The 10,625-nt window shown below is 45.3% G+C and overlaps 1 pseudogene; it reads right to left on the reverse strand.

The window, feature by feature from the left end:
- Positions 1 to 370: 370 nt before the first annotated feature.
- LOC120848860 lies at positions 371 to 2,513 on the reverse strand (annotated as a pseudogene).
- Between the last annotated feature and the right edge of the window lie 8,112 nt (positions 2,514 to 10,625).

A 10,625-nucleotide genomic window follows, 5' to 3' on the forward strand; every position in this document is an offset into this window, starting at 1 on the left:
CGTTTTTCTCCCCGGTCTTCCTTTCCCACGCGCTACCTTCTTAAGTTGCAACGGACTACATATAGCAAAAGAAACAGCTAACAAAGTCTTAAGAACAAAACGAGCGTGTTGGTAACGGTAATTAGACATGAGGAAGATACATAGAAAGGGGGGACGGACAACGAAGACTTCCAACTAGCAACAACATTTATTGACCCGAAGTTTGCATATATAGGTGAAGGAGGGGAGGGTGAAAGACGCTACACTGGAAAGTGGGAAAGCGATGGGAGAAGGTGTAGAGCCAGGGAAATGAGGGACGATCCCGTGGGGTAGACATCTAATCGCTTGGAACCGCGGAAACGAGGGACTTCAGCTCTGGCCCCAGGAAGTTTATCTCCTTCCTGGATAAGCCTATGGACGGAGATCCGAAGTTGCTGTGACTGTGGTGCATGGCGAAGGCCTCCATGATCTCTCGTCCGTATCTTGAGGCGTGACCTCCAATCCTGGTGGTCGAGGGAAGTTCGGCCGAACAGGGTTCGCTGCACTCAGAGGTGTGTTTGGCAATTGGGTGGTAACAAATCTCCGAAGTGTCGGAAGCGGCTTTCTTGATCTCGTTTGCATGTTCCCTCACCCGATCGTTTAGGCATCGGCCCGTCTGTCCGATGTATTTAGCACCGCAGGACATGGGAATCGAATACACGCACTCTTTGCAGCAGGTTACATAATTGGTCTGGTGCTTTTTCTGGCACGGGGGCGCTGGACCGGGGTTGTTGACGTTTTTACAAATAGAAGCTAATTTGAACTTGCAGGAAAATACAACGTTGGTGTTGAAGCCGAGCGCAATAGATTTCAGGTGATGTGAGGTGTTGTGTATGTAGGGGATGCATGCGAAGCGTGACTTAGGAGGGAGGGGTTTGGACTTCTGCCCCGCGACAAGTCTTTTGATTGTTGTTTCAATCCGGTCTCTCGGGTATCCTGCCTTTATGAGGCGACTAATCTGCTTGGATAGGCTGGGGGCGGAAATGTGCTGACAGGATTTAACCTTTGCCGAAGCAATTAGATTTCGAACGATCCCAGTTTTTACATTCCTTGAGTGTGAGCTGTTGAAAGGAAGAACGGGCTTAGAGGATCTCTGCTGGTGAGCCCAGCAGATACCTTTGCTAGTTGGGACCAACTTGAGATCCAGGAACTGTAAGCCCTCAGGGGAGGGGGCCTCTTTGGTGAACGTAAGCCCGTGTGAGTTCTTCTGGAACACGGTCTCTATGGCTGCAGAGTCGGAGATGGTGGAGTGTAGGATGCGATAATCGTCAACATAACGAAAAACCTCCGCATCGGGAAAATCTCGGTGAAGGTCCGCCTGAACTTTGGCGTCAACATAAAACAGGTAAATTTCGCTGAGGACGGGAGCCAAGCAAGACCCGATACAGACGCCGGCCTTTTGTATGTACACTTTACCCTCATATTCAACAAGCTTTGATTGGAGATACAGTTGTGTCAATTCGAGAAATGAGGACAGCGAGACGCCACATGAATTTTGAAAGTCTATGACACCTGTCTCGTGAATGGCGTCAGAAATGAAGCCCAGGAGGGTCTTCACGTTTACGCTATAGTAGAGATCTACAACATCGAGCGAGAACGCTCTTACAGCTTCAGTGCCGGCGTGTAACTCGTCCAGCACGGGAAGGAGATCTTCCGAATTTCTTAGTCTGAAAGGTTGGGGGAGCTCTAACGTGCCGAGACGTTTCTGCAGAAACTTCGCCAAAGGCCTCTGCCAACACCCCGTCTCGGATACAATGCTGCGGAACGGCACGCCTGGTTTGTGGGTTTTAGCGGAAAAGAAAATAGAGAGGTATTGCTTCACTGGGGCAAGAACGGCACTTTTTAAGAAAGGGAGGTTAGATGGTTCGCAGATTGCCTTCACCCTGGACCTAAGGGATTCGGATGGCCGCGTTTTGAGGCCGATAAAGTTCTTCTTTAGGGCCTCGTCGGATTTGTCTTGCATTTGTTGTTTGTTCAGGATGACGAACTGACCCGTTTTGTCAGCTTGAAGTAAACTCAGCTCACCGGCCTGAAGTTCCTTGATGACTGGCGTAGAGGCGTTTTTGGCTCTCCTGCTCCCCCCATGGAAGCACACAGCCCTTGTTCCAGCACCGACGAAGTCTTGACGGCTATCCTCCGGGATCTTGGCGGCGATCTCGTACACCGACGCCAGTTCGTCGACTCTGGAGCTGTTCACGGGCGGGGCAAATTTAGGTCCATGGGCGAGCAGGCTTTCCGTGGCCGGTGACAACGTAACCCCTGACAAGTTCACGGGGGGGCTCTGGTTGGGCCTTGGTTGACACGTCTCCACCGTTCCTCAGGTGACGGAGAAAATGGTTCCAGGAGTCTGACAGCAGGGTGCTGGCCGACTCCTGTAGAAACCTGAAGGCTGCCTGGCGATCATAGTTGGGTCCGAGGTGTCCGCACATCACGGAGGGCAGGAGTTGTCGCAGGACTCGGAGTTCATTAGAGATCTCGTCCCGAGCGATCTGCATCAGAGTCGACGAACTGGCGCCGGTGTACGAGATCGCCGCCAAGATCCCGGAGGATAGCCGTCAAGACTTCGTCGGTGCTGGAACAAGGGCTGTGTGCTTCCATGGGGGGAGCAGGAGAGCCAAAAATGCCTCTACGCCAGTCATCAAGGAACTTCAGGCCGGTGAGCTGAGTTTACTTCAAGCTGACAAAACGGGTCAGTTCGTCATCCTGTACAAACAACAAATGCAAGACAAATCCGACGAGGCCCTAAAGAAGAACTTTATCGGCCTCAGAACGCGGCCACCCGGATCCCTTAGGTCCAGGGTGAAGGCAATCTGCGAATCATCTAACCTCCCTTCCTTAAAAAGTGCCGTTCTTGCCCCAGCGAAGCAATACCTCTCTATTTTCTTTTCCGCTAAAACCCACAAACCAGGCGTGCCGTTCCGCAGCATTGTATCCGAGACGGGGTGTTGGCAGAGGCCTTTGGCGAAGTTTCTGCAGAAACATCTCGGCACGTTAGAGCTCCCCCAACCTTTCAGACTAAGAAATTCGGAAGATCTCCTTCCCGTGCTGGACGAGTTACACGCCGGCACTGAAGCTGTAAGGGCGTTCTCGCTCGATGTTGTAGATCTCTACTATAGCCTAAACGTGAAGACCCTCCTGGGCTTCATTTCTGACGCCATCCACGAGACATGTGTCATAGACTTTCAAAATTCATGTGGCGTCTCGCTGTCCTCATTTCTCGAATTGACACAACTGTATCTCCAATCAACGCTTGTTGAATATGAGGGTAAAGTGTACATACAAAAGGCCGGCGTCTGTATCGGGTCTTGCTTGGCTCCCGGCCTCAGCGAAATTTACCTGTTTTATGTTGACGCCAAAGTTCAGGCGGACCTTCAACGAGATTTTCCCGATGCGAAGGTTTTTTGTTATGTTGACGATTATCTCATCCTACACTCCACCATCTCCGACTCTGCAGCCATAGAGACCGTGTTCCAGAAGAACTCACACGGGCTTACGTTCACCAAAGAGGCCCCCTCCCCTGAGGGCTTACAGTTCCTGGATCTCAAGTTGGTCCCAACTAGCAAAGGTATCTGCTGGGCTCACCAGCAGAGGTCCTCTAAGCCCGTTCTTCCTTTCAACAGTTCACACTCAAGGAATGTAAAAAAATGGGATCGTTCGAAATCTAATTGCTTCGGCAAAGGTTAAATCCTGTCAGCACCTTTCCGCCCCCAGCCTATCCAAGCAGATTAGTCGCCTCATAAAGGCAAGATACCCGAGAGACCTGATTGAAACAACAATCAAAAGACTTGTCGCGGGGCAGAAGTCCAAACCCCTCCCTCCTAAGTCACGCTTCGCATGCATCCCCTACATACACAACACCTCACATCGCCTGAAATCTATTGCGCTCGGCTTCAACACCAACGTTGTATTTTCCTGCAAGTTGAAATTAGCTTCTATTTGTAGAAAGGTCAACAACCCCGGTCCAGCGCCTTCGTGCCAGAAAAAACACCAGACCAATTATGTAACCTGCTGCAAAGAGTGCGTGTATTCGATTCCCATGTCCTGCGGTGCTAAATACATCGGACAGACGGGCCGATGCCTAAACGATCGGGTGAGGGAACATGCAAACGAGATCAAGAAAGCCGCTTCCGACACTTCGGAGATTTGTTACCACCCGATTGCCAAACACACCTCTGAGTGCAGCGAACCCTGTTCGGCCGACCTTCCCTCGACCACCAGGATTGGAGGTCACGCCTCAAGATACGGACGAGAGATCATGGAGGCCTTCGCCATGCACCACAGTCACAGCAACTTCGGATCCCCGTCCATAGGCTTATCCAGGAAGGAGATAAACTTCCTGGGGCCAGAGCTGAAGTCCCTCGTTTCCGCGGTTCCAAGCGATTAGATGTCTACCCCACGGGATCGTCCCTCATTTCCCTGGCTCTACACTTTCTCCCATCGCTTTCCCACTTTCCAGTGTAGCGTCTTTCACCCTCCCCTCCTTCACCTATATATGCAAACTTCGGGTCAATAAATGTTGTTGCTAGTTGGAAGTCTTCGTTGTCCGTCCTTCCTTTCTATGTATCTTCCTCATGTCTAATTAACAAAGTCTCTCTTGCAACGTGGATTTTCCAATGATTTGACATATACTACTCTCGTAAATGTTTTTTTTTCTTTCCAGCGGCCCATTGTAACATAGGTTCAACGAGGCAAAACCAGGCATGTAAACGTTAAGCCAAAAAAGTGGCTAAATACCGTTTTTCGTTACTCGCTCAAAAAGTAACCAAATTCATCATTCGTTACCTACTCTGAATAGGAACGCGTTACTTTACCTTAAAAGAAGCGAGTTATTTTTCTCGTTAACTTGACGACAAAATCCACAACTGCTTTTGTTTCATGGTTTATTGTTTTTATATTCAGTATTCGTTGCACTTAAGTAGCTGCTTCTCGAAGTTTTTATCAGTTATGTTTCCACGCTTCCTTGACACTAGTTCTTCGACTACGTTGAAGCGTGGTTTTACTAACGCGCTCGAAGCAACGGCAGTGCTCTGCTTCAGGAAGAGCTGGTGAATCTGTGGATATCCTCTTTCTTTTTTGCTCTCTTTGCTTGTAAACTTCGAAGTTAACTTTGGGTCCTGTGCCTTCCCGCCTTGGCAACCTTCGGGTTTACATTCGGTCTGTACACGATTCTAGAAGCATCCACCAACGAACCTGAATGTGTTCTCTGGGTGGAGGACATTCCCAGCTGTAGATTTCGACTGAGGTATTCAGCGATAAACGCTGCTTCATTGTCATACTGTTTAGTTGTTTTTCGGGCTGACCACTTGCACTTGTCGCAATGGATGGATAGTTAGGTTCGAATTAAAACGAAGCATTTTTAACGTTGTTATACACGTTACGCCTCAAAAGTAACGAAATACTGTTACTTGTTACTTGGTCTTAAAAGTAACTTAGTACGATACTCGTTCCTTTTCTAAAAAAAAACTAAATAGGTTACTTGTTACCAAAAAAGTAATTATACAGAGGCAACTCGTCACTAGTAACTCACTGCGTACATCTCTGAACCAAACGCCCGAAAAAGAAGGTACAAACAAAACAAAGACTGAAAAGGCTCAAGTTTGTGTCGGCTTTTTTACCTACAATATCGGGGTTTTTATCATGACCAAATATACACCTGCTCCTTTGAGCACTTACATTCAGTTCATTAACATATGTCACCCTTCTATTTCCTCAGCTATCTGAGAGAACCCCCGAAAAAAATTAGGCGCGTGAGTTCGCAATCGCTGTTGCTAATTTAGACACAGGGTTATTTTTTTAAATCATTGGAGGCGAATATCTCCCAAAATGCCAGGAATAGCATGACAACCTAGTTCAATAAACCCACCTACAACAATCCGTTGTTCGAACAAAGGGTGTTATTATTACAGTTTCACGAGCACACATTGAAGTTTAGGCTCCTCTAACGGAGCGGCATTGCGACAAAAACTAAAACAAAAGCGTCGCAATTGCGAGGAGAACTTACGTAAGGCTTTCTTGCTTGAAGAATCTCGAAGTAGTGATTGCTAGTCTGAAATGTGGAAAGGTCGGTGGCTTATTTATATCCCAGATTGAAGGCGTGTTCCTTGCAACGGGCGATTCCTTGAGAAGTTTCTCGCCACTGGTAGCTTTGGGAGCAGACAAGAGCAGACAAAATCTGCACCTGTAATCCAGGGCCTAACACTCGATTCGAAAAGCGTTCCAAGAGCCTTGAAAAAAAAAAAAAACTGCTAAGATTGTGCGTATAAAAAAAATGTTTTCCGCAGTTTGCACATGCGTAAAGTTCTGTGACCGTGTTGAGTTCTCTGAATATTATTCGCAACAGGACTGCGATACACCTCTAAAACACGATATTGTACGCTGTGTGCACGATCTAGAGGCGCCGACTATGCGAAAATTTGTCTCACAAAGCAGTTCATTATCGCCAGAGAGGCCGAGGATGGTCTTCAAGATAAAGCTCCATCACGCAGGGCAGTGTAGGCCGTTTCACTTCAAGCCCCACCACAGCCGACGCGACGACCCTATGTAGCTAATGAAGCAGCTCCGAAAGCGCATCGTCGCGGCGCTTATCGTTCTTAGGCGTTCGTTAAAACGGACAAAACAAATCACGCGGAGAGAACGCCGCTCCAATCGTGCGCTTTTTTTCTGTGCGTGATTGATTTAGCCGCTTATAGCAAACCCACGAATACGACTAGCGCAGTAATCATGCACTTTTAGCGTTGCGTGGTTGGCTACGTCGATAGTGAAATACACAATGTCAGACAGATTTTTGCCGCTGTCCCAAGGCCCCAAGCAGTAGATCGAGCACGATCGTGAAGGGAATCAATTTGACTTTGCCATGAATATGGTGCGAACGATGCCTGAGGCTGTTTACTAAGCCAGCTAAAAATCCTTTGTCTCACCTACGTAGCAACGAAACGGTACCTAAAGGAATGACGTGATTGTCTGCCGACTAAGCTCGTAAAAGTTCGATTTAACGCTAAAAAACAAAATGCTAAGTTTCTTGATATATATGAGAAATATGCCGTGTCCGTGTAGTTTAGAAGCAATTTCTAAAGTTAGTGCTGGTAGAAATTGTGTGAAACAAAAATTGAAGAATACTGTTCAAGGGCTATGTATGATGAGGTGATCTATCTCTTAAAATAGTTTGTGGGTTTGCTGAGTCATTAGACGCGCAGAACTTGGGCTCCAACCCAGAAAGTTCAAGGTTTGTTTCCCATCGAAACAAAGACTCTATTAATAATTGTTATTTTGATCTGTACGATATCTTATGACGCAGTTTCGAAGTTTTAACACTATGGTGTTTGTAAACATGTTTTGTGGTTTATTCCTCGTCGCTCCCTCATTGACATAACGCCGAAGCCCCGAAACGTGCCAAAGAAAGGTAGTCGGAATGCATTTATCTCTGACGCCCTTTTAGGAGTAAAAAGCAAGTCAACAAATTGCTTGTGTAAAAAGGTACCCATTTCCATAAAGATGCCACATCCCCCCACCTCACCCCCCACGCCGCAAAAAAAACAACATAAAATCTTACGTGAGATTTGTAATTATTCAGATGTAACGGAATTGAAAAAAGTGCAAAGTTCAATCTTTATTTTTTTTTTGCAGCTATGATTTGGTATAACAATTACAGATAACTAGAATTCCTAATGATTCAATCGCAACTGAGTTGCAAGAAACAGGTCAAAAGCTATCATGTTTTTCTTTTCTTTTGCATTTTTTTACAATATAATCATTGCAGATTCAATTGAATATGTTTCTGCTTTGTGTGTTTAAATGATGATAGGTGTCTTTTTGAATCTGCCATATATTCACTTGCTTTTATTCCCAAACCAAGCGGAAAACTTAGACGTCCTCAGATCATCATCCTCTTACGCCAGTCAAACCATAGGCGTTTTGCCGGTGGAGAAACCATGGAATAATAAACTAAAATCTTGTTTAAATACCCGGCAGTACCTAAAGTAAAAAGACAAATAAATATTAAAAAGTCTCGATTCCAATGTGAATACTACTTAGAAATTTCAGGGCCGGAGATAAGCTTTGCCTCATCGTACCATACGCTCGGAGGTAGCCAAATTACTTTTGGTTTCTAAATAGATAACAGAACTTATTACTTTTCCTGATACAACTAAAATGTAATTAATTCGCATTAAAAATTACCACAACAAACTGCACTTCATCACAATTACAAAGTACTGCCAAAAGTAATTGGTTGCTTTTGGAATACTTTTTTTTATTTCTAATACAAAAATGAATTATTACTCTGTTGCTACATATACATTCTTTTTGTTTCATAAACTCCTCATTTACATAGGCCGCTCTATGAAGCCTGCCACACCAGGCTCCAAGCATAGCTAAGATTGTCGCGAGGATCTAGACGCGAGAGGTCTGGCAGTCAATTTTGGGGTGACTCAACAAATCTAGATCATACACTTCTTCACTGCACTTCGTTACGCGTTCCCCAGGATGCCCTTCAAAAGAAAACAAAAATAAAAGAGCCAGAGATGCCCAGTCGGTTGTTACAAAATAAATGCGAACCTCTTGTTGTCACAGTAGGAAAAGAAACGTATGCATGGTTTGTGGTTGCCTTAATATCATTTGTTTGTAGCCTCAATCCTGCAGATCTTGTTTTTTGAAGAGAATGCGTTCTTTGCACGTCATATTGTCACGGAAGACAAGTGATGAGGCGACGAAAACTAAAGTAAACTGAACGTTTAATGGGGGCGAACTTGTGCCAAAATAATAAGAGGAAAACAGAAGAAAACAGCAGAAAAGCCGGCGGCGATTCGGCAGCACTACAGAGCGCTAGCGAGACTGAGACTGGTAGCTGCTTATCTGCCGTGCGTCATTATCTCGAAAGTTCGGCAAAGAAAGTTCGAGCGTCGCGCGCTCGGGGCGAGGATGAACTGGCACTTTCGAGAATAACAAAGCAGAGGGAAAGTTACGTCTGGTGCGAGAATGAACGGGAATCTTCTAGAGGACCGTGACCAAGCGTTGCTTTCTCGGCTCTGCGGGCGGCAATATTTCGAAGACCAACCTCACGGAGGGTGCGTTGTAGCTTTTTCGGGAACGAAGGTTTCTAAATTCCTGCTTCCATTTCAATTTTTTTTTTTTGTACTTTTGTTACAAATAGCATTGTACTTCTGAGCACTCCCACTCTTTCTGTTTCCGGGTTACAACGACCTAAGTGCTTCCTCTGCTTCAAAACGTGTCCGTGAATCACTTTTGTTTTTCGATTGGTGTGTAAGATATTTTTTTGTGCACAAATATTTCCGGTGGTATATTGTATATCCACGAAAACACACCTGAAATAAAAAAAAATCTATTTCAATATTTTCATTACCTTTACCGGCGTAACGTACTTCATAACATAACTAAATTGCAAACGCCTATAAAGTAATGAATTATATTACTAATTCTATAAAAAATAATTAAATTACAGTAATTGAATCACTCCCACATCTGCAGTTTGCTAATCACGCAAATGATCTTGAGAGTGACTGAGGTCCGTGTATAAATCCCCGCATTAAAATAACACAACATTTTTCATTTTTATTAATTTTGGTTTCACACTATCTTTACTGTAAGAAAGGTTACAGGCCGTTCGTAAAATACACGGACGCTTATATTTCAAGCCTCCTCGAGCTTTTCTCCTGTTGCAGAATCAAAAACTTCTTAAGCCGGGGTCACAGTGATTATAAATCATACAAAAGGCAGTCTGCATAGAGATTCGAACGCGAGTCATCGCGAGATCCCTGCTTCGAATGCCGCGTGGCAGTGAATTCAAGGAGAAACATTTGGCACGTGGCATTCGAACCACGGATAATGCGGCGACTCGTGTTTGCGGACGGTCTTTTGTAGGATTTGAAGCGAACACCGATTCATGACAGCTATTTAGGTACTGCTTCGTTTTTACATTGGCGGAGAATTTCTTTCCAACAAAGATGAACTCTGGAGTGGTCAGCAAACCGCCTCTGGCTCTGGTAGTAAACACGTTGCTCTAGATGAAGGAGTGATAATCGGTCCATTGAAGAACTACGTCTGCCATGCGTTCGCGGCATTCTTCAGACTCAGCGCTAAATGGGTGAAGTCACACTGCGTAGCTGCAAAGGACTTTGATACTGAATAGAAAGGGGCTATACGAACATCCTAATTCGCGCTTCAGGTTTCTTACACGTACCCATAACTACTGTTGTGCGAAGACTCGGTACCCGTGCAATGAGCGACTGTCCCCCCCCCCCCCCCCCCTTTCTTGCTTCTAAGCAGTGCTTCCAGTTTAGCGACTTTCCTGCAAAAATTAGCGGTTTTCTCAGCTGTCCACTTGGAGAAATGGCCATTTAACAGGCTGTTTTGGTTTTTAGAGGTTTCGAGTCATACGTTAGCCTTCTTTTTGAGGATCTAAAAGTTTCTCGAGTTTTTATTTATTTTATTTATTTTCTATTTAGTACATACTGCAGACCTCAAGGTCCAAGTAGGGTGGGCGAAATAATAAACCGCGCTACACGAAATATAATTAAACATGAAAAAAGAAGAACAAATAAAGAAGACTGTTGCATAGAAAAACACCTATACAAAATATGCAAATATCAAAA

The sequence above is a fragment of the Ixodes scapularis genome, unplaced genomic scaffold, assembly GCF_016920785.2.
Source record: "Ixodes scapularis isolate PalLabHiFi unplaced genomic scaffold, ASM1692078v2 PGA_scaffold13__105_contigs__length_92229423, whole genome shotgun sequence".
NCBI lineage: Eukaryota > Metazoa > Arthropoda > Arachnida > Ixodida > Ixodidae > Ixodes > Ixodes scapularis.